The following is a 13856-nucleotide window of genomic DNA, read 5'->3' as shown; positions in this document are numbered from 1 at the left end:
CTACTCCAAACTGCTGACAGTATATCAATATGTTATTACACAATCATTATATATAATATGTTTTAGGTTTGATTACATTGAAATAGACCAAAATGATCACATTATTGGGCACTACAAACCCAGAGTAAGCTCTTACACAGCCTTTAACTAAACCTAACAAACGATAAAATGGGAACACAACAACTTCCAGCAGATATCTTGATAAAACTCAACACATCTTTCGCGTAGCAGCAACTTTTTGTCTTGTAATAGTACAACAGGCATTGTTATGTTATTGTACAAGACATATGTCTAACTTAAACCCCTGAACCCCTCATGTAATCAAAAACCGAAACAAATTGATCCTGACAACTCTCGTTTAATGAATGTGAAACTCATGACAACAACACTAAAAGCTCCTTATGTGTCGTTCCTGAAGCGAGAGTGTCAAACTCATTTTAGATCAGCGGCTACATTCGCCCTAATATCATCTCCAAGGGGTCGACTCGGTAAAACGACACGGTAATGAGCCATACATTTGGCGGTTTCCCACAATCCTATGGCGAGTAAATATATCCTGTATAACAAAATCTCTTAGGAACAACCTGAAACCTGCAGAAAGTTGTCAGCAAACGCAAGAATTGAGCGTGGATGTTTCCATAAAGTCAGTCTCATGGCGTGGCTCGACTGCTGGAGCGATTCCTGCTCACAATAACATGTCTTAACTTTCACGCATTGTTGTCGCCCACTGTTCAATTCTGGGCAGCCGCTGGAGGATGGATTAGAAACAGAAGTCGTTGTTATTGAAAAATTGCAAGTTGTGCATTCTTTGGGGTATTTACAATTTGAACAGTCGTCTCGCAGGCTGGATCGAACCCTTCTGCATTTTTGACCTCACTTTCCGAAGCTTTTACCTTCACGAGATGCCCGATTTAGGGATTCACTGCTGATGAACGCAAAAGCAAATTAGGAGTTTGCATCCGTTATTACATTGCAGCTTATTCTCATGATGTTTTAACCTGAAGTCTTTCCTACGTCAAACATTTATGTAAAACAAATGTCTGTTATTTGAAAAGTAAATAACAGTTTTACCCTACACATAAGTCTTTTTTAAAAAAAACAAAAACATATATATTTCCTTGGAAAAGCATTTGAAGCCTTCAAAATGTCATGAAATTATACATATTTTGGCTTTAAAACCCCTTACAGGAAGTAGTTTGACTTCCAAACATGTTACTGGAGAGAACGTGGATAAAACTGCTCAATTATTGTAAATGGACAAGAGAATGGAGGTGTATGGTTTCAGAGAGAGAATTGCCACAGAATGCATACAGCAAATACCGTTAATCCCGCAGTGGAGTTTGCATGTCATGTCACGGGGGCTTTACATAGAGACGGTGAACTTAAATCACCCCCCCAGTGGAAAAACTATGTGCCGGCCTGCAGGAGTGGCTCCGCTCCGTGTTACATACAGCCTCTTCGTCGGTACCAGAATAGCCCTTTTCACCCCCCCCCTGCCTCGGTGAGTTTGCACGTATGTGTGCCTCGAGCCCTGCGTGGTGCACACCCTGTGCTTATCTAGGATCAGGCCAGACCATAATATGTTCAATCACACTGCTGACAGCCGCCCTGGTGTCCACATCTCTCCTCTCATCTGTCAGTTAAAGGCAACATGCGATATGCCGGCCTAGTTTCTGTGTGTGTGTGTGTGTGTGTGTGTGTGTGTGTGTGTGTGTGTGTGTGTGTGTGTGTGTGTGTGTGTGTGTGTGTGTGTGTGTGTGTGTGTGTGTGTGTGTGTGTGTGTGTGTGTGTGTGTGTGTGTTTGTGTCCTTCCTCCAAATGGCAAGTAACTCAATTTTCCACAGATGGTTTGAGAGAAAGGAGAAAGCAGGCGGAGGAGATGTGTAGTTTTTGGCAAGCGAAGGCCGTGATTCACATTTAGAGAAAATGTAGAAGGGTAATTTCCCCCAATAGCTGCGACCGACTGTATTTTAGTCTGGTAGCTTTTCTCCCGCTCAGCAAGGAGCTGCCTAAACTCACATTACCTACATTTTCTTTGTGGTTTACCAACTCTTTTTTTTTTTTTTTTCCCCCAACCCCCAGCTGGTGGAGGTATCTGCACATGAGCGCTGTAATAACTGGTATTACCAATATGAGAATATGATACTTTTCAAATATTTTTTCCTCAGAGTTCAGTGGATTGTGGCGATATTGGGGTAACATTGAATTTAGATGCTGGAAGCTGCTCATAGCAGCCCAGCTGTGAGGTTCTGCTATCACCTAGTGGCCATATGGAAGCATCATTTTACTCTGAGTATCCAGGTCTTTAGAGTAAATGTATTTTTCTTCAACTGTTTTCATGCCTTGTTCCTCCTTTTCACTCAAATCACTGTATTTTACATCCGTCATCAGTTTTGTTTCGCTTTTAAATATTATTTTCTTGTTCATTCATCCTCTAAAATTCCTTTTAAATAATTTTTTTTCTAGGAATTTGAATCATCCCACTTGTAAAGTATTTATTGGCCTTCATCACTGTTTCAGTCCGCTGTCTAACGCTTTAAATATCGGTGTTCAGATTGTGTTGATTCAAAGTGTTTCACTGAGGGGATTCGGGGTCTCAGGGGGCCCTCATGAAGACCTTTCATGACACTGTCGGACGTCAAGACTTCACGTTCAGCTTTCCGGTGGAGTGAAGTTTAGAAGGCGGCGATGAAGGTCAACAAACTGGACAGGAAGTCGAGCTCTGGTTTGGGATACAGTGGAGGCTGCGGGTGAGAGAAGGATGTCCAGTTGATCTTTAACCTCCATCTGCACCTTGACCGGGCTGGAGTGACACCATCCTGACGACAACATCAAGGTGATTGTTTGTATTTATGAGAAATCATTCGGCCACGATTGTGCTGCCGTACTTTATACCTCTCGGTGTGTACACAGCTTCTTTCCCACATTACTCAAACATTCCAGTAGGAAGAAGAAGGGGGAATCTGAGAAGTCTTGTTGCGCTCAGACGTGTGGGGGGGGGGGGGGGGGGGGTGGGTCATCAGGCTCCAGGTTGAGCAGCAGGAAAAAGACTTTATAGGGATGGAACCTTAATAGAGATAGCAGAGAGTGTGTGTGTGTGTGTGTGTGTGTGTGTGTGTGTGTGTGTGTGTGTGTGTGTGTGTGTGTGTGTGTGTGTGTGTGTGTGTGTGTGTGTGTGTGTGTGTGTGTGTGTGTGTGTGTGTGTGTTTGAAGCTTTCCCAGGACGGAGCGCTGGCAGCAGCAGCAGGATCCTCCGGGGAACTAAACCCGGCATTTCTTCAGGTGATGCTTCAACCTGTTGTTTCTACTTTCTTTTATTAGAACCTTTTCTATAATTAGACGTGTTTTTTTTTTCCCTTTCTTTAATTAGATGCTTCTTTGATGCTGTTTACATGACAACACTTCATGCAAAAAACACATAGTTTTTGTTCCACTTCCTTTTCGTTTCAGAAAAGTTTCACATTTACACGACAACACTTTGAATACGGCGTCCATTACCACGCAAATGACAGAAACATTGAAAACAATGTAGTTTTCATATTGGGCCACTAGTAGTTGCTGTTTATTCTTTTTGTAATGAAACCACAATACGCTGTAAACATTAACAATGGGAACACACGGACATTCGTATGAACGGATGACGAAGTTGGATTTCTATCACATGTGACACTAAACTATCAAACTACGAAGTTTAAGGAGTCAGGACACTCATTGTTATTATCCTTCTACTCGCACATGTGCAGAAGTAATATTTACTACGGCCATGCTGCAGGTGAGAGTTGCAGCGGTCTGGAAAAAGTTTCGTTTTCCCTCCTTTCCACGTCGTCAAAAAGTTGTATTTTCAGTGACTCCAAGCACCGTTGTCATGCAAACGGACTCCAAAACACAAGGAAAGGTTTCAGTTTTCACGTGAAAACATCGTGAAAACATCGTGTAAACGCCGCTCCAGACTCATCCACTCCAATTGTGTAGAAACACCGTGAATGAGAAGCAGTAAACCGAGTCATCGCTGTGTTCACACTGCGCTATGTGGGGGGAAGTACGAAGACTGACCCGCAGAGCAAAAGGCCAAATGTTGTGACAGATACTGAGAATGAGGCCAAACTCCAGAATTGTCTCTTGAAAAACATGTCAGCTCTGCATCGTGTGCTGTCGGAGTCGCTGCAGTACCGTCCGAGCACACACACGCACGCACACACACACACACACACACACACACACACACACACACACACACACACACACACACACACACACACACACACACACACACACACACACACACACACACACACACACAGAAGCAAACGGTTGCTGACGTGCCAGCTGAGTTTGAATTTACGTCTCGCCGGAGGCCCGTCCTGTGTAAGTCATTTTTCATGGCTCATCCATCACGACTTGTTGCCAGAAGCCTGCTGCGAGCGGGGCCAGACCTCTAGCCCCCGTCCTCCGGGAGGAACAGCATCGTGATGAGGCCGAGCGAGGGCCGAATGTTTGTGGAAAACGCTGGAACAAACAAATAAACCAGGGGGGGGGGGGGGGGGGGGGTTGCTGACCTGTAACTGTCGCCGTCCTCCCCGGCGATTATTTCATCTGACTTTAACCTTGACACTGTTCCACGTCGGCGATTGTGCAGCTGCTGTGTTCTCTAGCAGAGCTGCACTTTGCTGTTATTGTCCGCGCATGTGAAGAAGAGATATTTACCCGGGTTAGGGGTTCGCATGCACAGCAGCAACGCTTCTGCCGTCGTCACGGAGTCCGGAGCGTTTTCATAAAGTGGCGTTTTCAGTGGCTCCGAAAAGATCAAATTAGAACTCATCGTCGTGACGTGATGTAGGCAGCGTCAACCTCGAATCCCCCCCTCAGAGTGACACGTTTCACGACCCAGACGTAATTGGATTTATCCCAAGTAATCCCGCTGATGCGGCGGATGATGGCTCCGCACTGTTTACAGTGATGGATTTGTCACGCGCTTCCACTGACATGTTGACACGATAAACCTATTAGTCCGTGTTGACAGAGGAACCGGAGGAAAACAGCGGAAACACAAACTAGACAGAAACTGAAGTAACAAAACGTTCCTTTGGTTTGAGTCCACATGGTTCTCACAGCTCTGAAGAGAAGAGATGGAAAAAGGAAACTCCAGTATGAACAGAGGAGGGTTTTTTGTTTGTTTGTTTTTTTTCCCCTCCCTATCCGTGAATGCAAGCTGATTAATTGAGGAACAGATGGTGATTTTATTTGCCGCAGTAAAACTTGAATGCTTACTTTTTCGCTCGTCTTTCATGAGTCCTTGAATGCATCTTCATTAGCCAAGGTTGCAGTGTTGACGACTCGGCGGTTGGCAGCGTCGGTACTTCACCTTCAGACTTGGCCAAACTTGAAAACGGGGCGTCCGCGGAGTCGACGGACGTGGAGCTTCACGCGGCGCATTAGTCCCAGAATAGCTATTAAACAGCAGCGCAGTGGTTTGGTTCTAGCCTCAGTGTGTTGGGGTTTGGATATTCTGCCCGCAGATGAGCTGGAAACCGGTTCTACGCCACAGTTCTGCTTCGCCGTCTTGGAGCTGCCCGCGCTTCACTGCAGTCTTTTCCAGCACAATTGGTTCAGGATATTTTCTGTAACCGCTCCGATCCCACGCGTCATACGAGACGACTGTAATCGGGTTCTTGACTTTCCACTTTCATTGTGGATGGAGGAAAGGTTTTTACAGCAAAATGGGCCAGTTTTACACCAAAGATTTGCCATTTTTGAACAAAAACATGCCATTTTTACATGAAAACTTGACATTTTTACACCAAAACTTGACATTTTTCCAGGACTGGACAAGTCTTTGGTTGGTATAGTATATATATTTAGACCTTGTTTACACAATGTTTTCAGGTGAAAACTCATAACTTCCACTGCATTTTTTGGGTTCCGTTTACATTACAAAGCTGTTCAGAGTGCAACTTTCTGAAAATGGCTCCCAAACTGGAACTTTTTAAAAGCTCTCAGAACTCCATGGAAAACATATTGTGGAATCTCTTGTAAAGTCTCTTTGGAATTTGTGACGGATATTTGATATTTTTTGGATTGTTTTATCAGCTATCATCATAGATAGTATTCATCTAAAGCATCTTTGTCACAAACAAAGACGTTTCCTTTAGTCTCTGTGATAGATAGATAGATAGATAGATACATAGATAGATAGATAGATAGATAGATAGATAGATAGATAGATAGATAGATAGATAGATAGATAGATAGATAGATAGATAGATAGATAGATAGATAGATAGATAGATAGATAGATAGATAGACAGACTTATTAATCCCAAGGGGAATTCATGTCACAAATCATGTGACGTTCTGTAAAATTTAATCAAATCCAACATTGTACAGTTGTACGACACCAAAAAAAGTATAAATAATTCAACCAGATGTCGGTTTCGTTGGAACAAATTGGCAGATCTGTTACGTCCCACACGACTTCTCTGCTCCTTTCTGGCAGACAAAATCTTGCTTTAGTTTGCAAAATGTAACATCTTTTAAAGCTTGTTCCTACAGGGTCTCCATAGTTTTTTTTGTTTTAACATTCTCTGCCCCCCCCCCCCCCCCCCCCCCCCCCCCCGTGTCCACTTCTCTCCCCTCTGCCTCCTCTGTCCAAGTCCAGGTCCCACTAATTACCCCTCAGATATGAGGCAGTGCTCGGTGGCATGCTGAGGCAGGCCCAGCTTCTCTGACAGCCCCTCACACACTTTCGCCTGTGCTTTCAGAGCTGCTGTGACGGCACATTGTGGTGGGAGTTCTGGCCTCCAATCTCCCCCCACCCCTTCCCTACAACCACTACCCCTCCACCAGACTGACGCTGATGCCCTTTTTTTTTTTTTTTTTACTACCGCCGGCTCCACACCACACTCGCATTGAAACGAGCTCCCTGGCAATTTGCTGGTGTGCCGTCTCCGTGTCTGCCTCTGTTTGTCTCCCTCGGCTACTAATGAGGTTCTTAGTGGCTGTCAGTGCGCCCCGGAGAAGCTGGAGGGTTTAATGGAAAGTCAGAAAGATGCAACCGCGAGGACCAGCGGGAGCCGGCGCAGGCCCGAGAGTCGGCAGGGTCCAGGTTAATCACATGCATGGGCACGGTAAACACCACGGAACACCGGGATCTGAGGAAGGGCCGACGTTTTCCCTGCGTTTATGAGAGTGGAATGAGTGTGGTATGTTTGTGTGTGTGTGTGTGTGTGTGTGTGTGTGTGTGTGTGTGTGTGTGTGTGTGTGTGTGTGTGTGTGAGTGGCTGCTGGTATACTCTCTGATTGCCGCCTCGCTAGCTGACATGTTTCCCTCCACCTGCTGAGACAGGCTGCGCTGACAGAAATACTGAGAGATCATTAGTGCTAGTCCCCCTGACATGGCTGTCTGAGCAAGATTCCCTCACCTCCACCACCACCACCACCTCTCCTGTTGTTCCCCTGCCTTCAGTTTTGTTCTCTCGGTTTGTCCCCCCCCCCCCCCCCCCCCCCCCCCCCCCCACCGCCACCGCCACCCCGATCTCATCATGTTCTCGCTGCCGTTGGCCTCTGACAACTGCGGTGCCACATCTCTCATCTGCCTGCCCTCTGCAATTTGTACATCTTGTAAATATGGCAGAATTCTCCCTCCAACGGATTCATTTTGTAGATTTTGTGACATTAATTGGCAACCCGACGTGAAGCTGCACTGGAATGTGGTGCTCAAGGTTAGGGGAGGAAGGCGTTAGTTACTCGAACGCCCGGATTCAGACGCCTGTGAGATGAAACGCCCACCTGAAGGGACGCGACCCACCTGGAGGAACAACGTTCAGCCTGAAGAGTTCAGTTCGACATTTCCACAGAAAGTGTTTGACATTGAAATGTAAATCAATCGAAGGGTGTCAGTGCACTGGTGTAAATCGGTTCGAAGGAGATTCTCAGTATTTCGGGTAATGTTTCTGCTCGTGGTGGGCGGATCGATCCAAATATCGATGATATCGATACCTGCGTTGGTATCGATATCAAATGATATCGATACTTAGTTCAGTTTCTCTCCTGTATGAATGCATGCTGCTCCATCCTGAACATTATCATATGTTGTTCTAATTTGTTCTGGAGAGATAGTTTAGAACACTTTGTTTATTCATGAAACACATCCAGACATTCCAATGTATATGAGGAGATTGTTTTGTTGTTTTATTATGGTAATAATATACCCCCCACATTTTGTTCTTGGCTTAACTAATTAATAAAGCAAATGAAAAATCATAAAAACACTTAAAGGTCATGAAAATTCATGCAGATTTAACAATTTAATGATGCATGAATTTGAATATTAAAAGGTATCAGTGTTATCGATAGATACCAAATCTTGCAGTATCGGACAGCACTAATATTTGGAAATACTTGAAAGTCAATCAACATTTAACCAAGCTTTAATGGCTTTGGAAATGTTGTCAAAATGAACTCAAACGTTGAATTCCTCAAGAAATATTGATAGCGTTCCAGTTATTTGCCGTTTGTTGAGGTTTCAGAGCTTCTCCATTGACCCACTACTGCCACCGAGTGCACAAAAGGGGTAATACACAGCTACTGCAACATTAAAGCATCTGTAGTTTCAAATAATCTGCGGAAAGGGAAAATCTTCTTAAACTGATGTTTACAGCTGGGATTGAATGCCTCCTCAATCCCACAAAGTGTAAACAACAATAACAACGAGCAACAACTAAATCAAGCCGGAGCCAAACAGGAACTTCAGTATATAAAAATCATCACCAGATCCATTTATCATTTTTCTCTTGGCTCCACAGTCCAAATCTACATTAATCATCTTACGTCTGTGGATTTGTTATCATACTTTCCTAATCAAATCGGCCTTGGAGTTAAATCCGGCCCGCACAACCACTGAAATGCAATTTGCAACGTCTAATCTCTGTTTTGTTGAGGCTGATAATTGTTTGTTTTCATCTTCTTTGTATCTCCCTGCACATCTGATGCAGATGCACGCTGATGCGATTTCGACTGGTATAAGACGGCGAGAGGGGAGAAGAGAAAAAAAAGAAAAAGATGAATTTCCTTTGAGCTCGTCGCCTCTATGGTGGGTATGATGTTTATAATCTCTGCTAATTAAAGATAATGCTCTGTCTGACATCATAAATGGTGGGTGCATAAAAGTAAAAATAAAGTCAATTGAAGACGCGAATAAAAATTAATTAGTGAAGGGAAGGATCAGTGGACCCGCCGTCACGAGACAGATAAAGATTTTAAGTGAGCCTCCTTGTGTTTGTGTGGTTAATAAAGTGAGGGTTTTTTTAAAGCGTGTGGACGCCGTGCTCCGTCAAACTCGGCCCGGCGTTTCAAACAGCGTGACCCCATAATCCACAGAGGCCAGTTTAACTGTCCAACCGAAAGCAATGAAAATGTCCATAAACATTGTCAAGCACCTGCTGTAGAGACTGAAAGAGGCGTTTCCCAGGACTGACATCATGTGAAGCAGGCCGACTCGCTGCAAGTCTGCGATCTCACAGCTTGCCACAGCGTTATCTTATGAATCTCCACAGCAGTCCTGCAAGGCCCCGACCGAGCTCGCCAGATCGTGGCGTATGGACTGGCGGGGGGAAACTTCGGGGCGATTTCGGCGAAATGAGATAATTCATCAGGCTCAGAAATGAGCGGGTTACGCCTCTTGGAGCACTGCCCAACAGCCGAGCCTAAAATATCAGGCAACAGTCTCCTGAGATGGAAGAATATTAAAAAAAAAAAAAAAAAAAAACCTTCATTCCCCGAGTACGACTTTGCACATCGGTGCCTAAGCAATTGCTATTTCACACATGCATGACTTTATCAGTTCCCGGCCCCACGTCAAGCTGAGCTCAGAGGATAGAAAAAAACAGTTTCTAGTAAACACAGATGATTACTTGACAACTTTTAAGGTTGGAACATTATGAAAGCTGTTTTCTACATGAGGCTTTTTTTTATTTTTATTAAATGTTGCTGCTGTAATGAATATGTTGTGGGTTGTGGGTTTTTAATTATCATCGTATTAAATATTCTGCAAGCTCATTCACACGATCGCCTCAAAAAGCCTTCGAGGGATTCCTTCATATTTGGTGCTCAGTGTGTCTCATCCTGATAGTTCGAGGTGAAGGTCGATGTTACCTCATGATTTCTTTAGGACTGTGGGAGATATGTGTTTCCTCTTGCTGGTGAGACTCTGGAGGTTGAAAGTGAAGGTCGTGAGGACTTCGCGGCTGCGGTTGCAGGTCCTCCCACACCTGACCCTGACCTGAGGCCGTGCAACCAACGGCGGGTCATTCCAGAAGGAGACTGCAGCTGCCATTGAGACGAATAGATTTATCCCATCTTATATTGCCACTCATTCAGTTCGTAGTACGGCCACACAAGCATAAGGCTCACGGGGCCAAGCAAATGGTGAAAATCTGAAAGAAAACATAAATTTGTTTTTTTTTAACACTGAGACCCGAGCTGAGATATCGGTGATGCTGCCATAAACGGGTTGTCAGGGTGTAAGAACAGGCATATTGTAAGTTTTTTTGGTATATTTCACTAGAAGGTGTCATGAAAACTGCCATTGTGTTGAGATTGTCGTAGGTTTTGGTAGTAATGGTTTGGTTTTGCAAAAAATATCAACATTTTAATCACATACACGCTGCGTCGCAACAAAGAAAAACTTCAAACTTTGATTTTGAAGGTTATTTTGGGACTAGTTTACCCGTCCGGCACACTCGAGATGAAGTTGGGACGTATGTGGCCCCTGAACTACAATGTGTTTGACACTCCCGGGTGTCTCGGAATTAGACAGATGTGCAAACCATTCTATTTGACCTCCGTCTATGTTTCACCTGGTTTCAGCTTCCTTTGGCTCCTGCCACGTGGGTCTGGATGAAGCGGGTCTGGAAGACGGAGCCAGGCTTGTAAAGCCATGACAAAGCAGGAACAGCATTATTGTGCATTCACCTCAACATGAACGTGAACACTATCTGTTTCCCTTTCGATAGCGATGCAACTGAACGACAGGTTCTGTTCACCTCCAAGGCAAGTTGGACTTTCAAAGTGACTCCAAATTACTCATAGATCATCGACTCGCAGATAATTATAATTTCAAACACAGGAAACAGACAGAAGGTATAAAAATTCATTGGACTTGACCTCACTTTTACAGCTGGTCGTACCGAGACCCAGAGCAGCAATATCATCAGTTCCGAGTGATTTCCCCAAAGCCCATCATAATTAAGAAAAGATGTGACGTTTTACAAGCTACTGGAACATTTAGACTAAATTAGTCTGTTTTAGGAGAAATGACCTGAATTCATTTCAAGAAGTTTGTAATCATTATTAATAACTAATACAGAAAACAGGGGTTTCCAGAAAGTAGCTGAACTTCAGAATTTACAAGGAATCCCTACACTCCCCAAGAAAAAAAAACACAAAAACCTGCTTTGCTTGAAGATTGTATAATATTCTCTCTGTCCAGAATCTGTTGCGGCACTTTCGAGGTCCTCCACCAGGTGGCACTGTCAGTCAAATAAAGCAAAGCAGCAGCAGCAGCAGCAGCAGCGTGCAGAGACAGATCAGTGCATCACTTCCATATACATGCACGGTGTGTCTCTCCAAATTTCCACTGGATGAACATTTCCGTCCCAGTGCATCACATTTGGATGCGGTGGTGCGAGCGCGTTGTGGACAGCGGTCAGGTCACGCTTTGCTTTGTCAACATCAGACCCAAAGCTACAAGCTCCTGGGTTTTCCCCCCGCTGGTGCTCTCCTCACTTACTCCTCGCGTCCCATAATTTGGAAAGGTTAGTCGTGCCCAGTGTCAGTTTTGTCAGACTGCACAATTAATGAGCTCTCGAGGGGTCGTGCCGTTGCCAGTGCGCTGCCATTCACGGCGGCGCAGCAGAGCTCCAGAAGGTTCCATGTGGACTTGGCCGCCGGTCGCTCGCTGGAGCTCAGAGGTCTGGCCGCCGTTCAAGACGCGGAGGCCGACAGTGAGCAGGAGTTGGCAGGTCGCTGGACGGCGGCGGCGGCGGCCACGTTCCTGCACACAAACAGGAAGACAGGATATCTTTCCTTTTTTATTTCTATTTGTTGTCGCTCCCGCCCTCTGCTCGCTCCTCCAATCCCAGTTTTTTTTCCGCCCGGCCTCAGATGTGAGCCCAGCTAAATTGATGTGCTCCAACAAGCCATACAAGCGGACAGGTTGCACTGGAGCAGAGCAGGCCACATGCTGCTCTGAGCCGCGACTTTGAACTTCTGCAGTGGCTCGTGTGGAGAGGAGAGAACCCGGTTACAAAGGGGAGGTTTACACCATGACAGAGGTTTTTTTTTTTTTTTTTTTTTTAAAAGAGAGTTTGGTGCAACAACATGCAGGCAGAATGTAATACTACATGGGCCTAGTGTAAAATCTGACATTAATGCTGTTTCCTTATTTTGTGCATGAGGGACGAGATCCCCCCCACAAGGTTTTTGTGTTTACACGGCAACGTTTTGAGAAACGATGCCCGTTTCCATGGAAACAACAGAAACGCTGAGAACGATGTAGTTGGTATAACGGGCCACAAGTTGGCGCTGGTGTTTGTTTTTGTCACGAAAGCACACGTACGAGCGTAGAGAGCAGTACAAGAGAAATCGTAAGAGTGGCGAGGACACGGACATCCGTGACTCTCAAACCATAAAACTACAAAGTCCCAGGAGAATACGGAGTATGAGTCACAACACCGAATTTTCAAAAACGTACGCCTTGGAAGCGATTTCCAAAAAGGGGATTTTTCAGCACCATTGTCACGTCAACGGAAACAAAACAACACAACCAAAGTTTTCTGTTTTCAGTACGTCGCTGACGTGTCGTGAGCCGACACCTCAGCGTCTCCTGAAGGTCCCAAACACCCGCTTTTAAAACCCGAGGGGGGGACTTGTCCTTTCAGGCCGTAGCCCCCAGACTTGTCCCTGCCCCTCCACATGCTCCACTCCACAGACTCTTTTGAAAAATACACTTTTATTTAGAAAAGCCTTTGGCTAATTGACTCTCCACTTTTCTTATGTATCTTATGAAATTATTCTTATGTTGTTTTAGTGCTTCCCTTTTAATGTACAGCACTTGAAAAGAGCTTTATAAATACACTTTACTATTACTTACTTACTTGAATTATTTATGTTTTCATTATTTAAATCGTTTTATTGATTTTTGGTATTTATAAACATACATGCATAAACTCATAGAAAACAAAAACAAACAAACAAAAAAGACAAGAAAGAAAGACAAACACAAAAACAGCAGGCACTATGAAATGAAATGACGTCATACATCGATATTGGAAAAACAATTATACAGTGAATTTGGACCCAAAATAAAAAAGGAATGGCTGCCATATCTTATCATCGTTTGGAATTGATCCGCTTATGCTCCATCTCAGGTGTTCAAGCTTCAAATGGGACATCGCTTCCCAAAGCTTAAACGCTGGTGGAGCTGACTTTTTTCCACTTAAACAGCATCAAGCGTCTTGCAAGTAAAGTCATAAAGGCAACTGCCGTGGCCTGATGGGATGTCACTGAAATGTTTGCTACAACCCCAAACAAAGCTGTAACGGGACTCGGGCTGACATTCTTTATACATATAAATGAGATTGTAATGAATATTCCCTCCCCAAAAATCATACCAAACCAAAACATGTGACTCAGATTAGCAGTGGCACGACCACAGCTCAGACAGGACGGCTCTGCACTTGGGTACAGTCTGGATACTTTACTTGGCGACAGAATAAATAAACTTACTTGAAAATGTTGTGGAAACGGGGAATTATATCAACTTCCTGTGCCTTTCTTCATACTTTCTACCCGCCGTGGCA

The sequence above is a fragment of the Lipophrys pholis genome, assembly GCF_963383615.2.
Source record: "Lipophrys pholis genome assembly, chromosome: 20".
NCBI lineage: Eukaryota > Metazoa > Chordata > Actinopteri > Blenniiformes > Blenniidae > Lipophrys > Lipophrys pholis.
Note: the sequence above shows the minus strand (reverse complement) of the source record.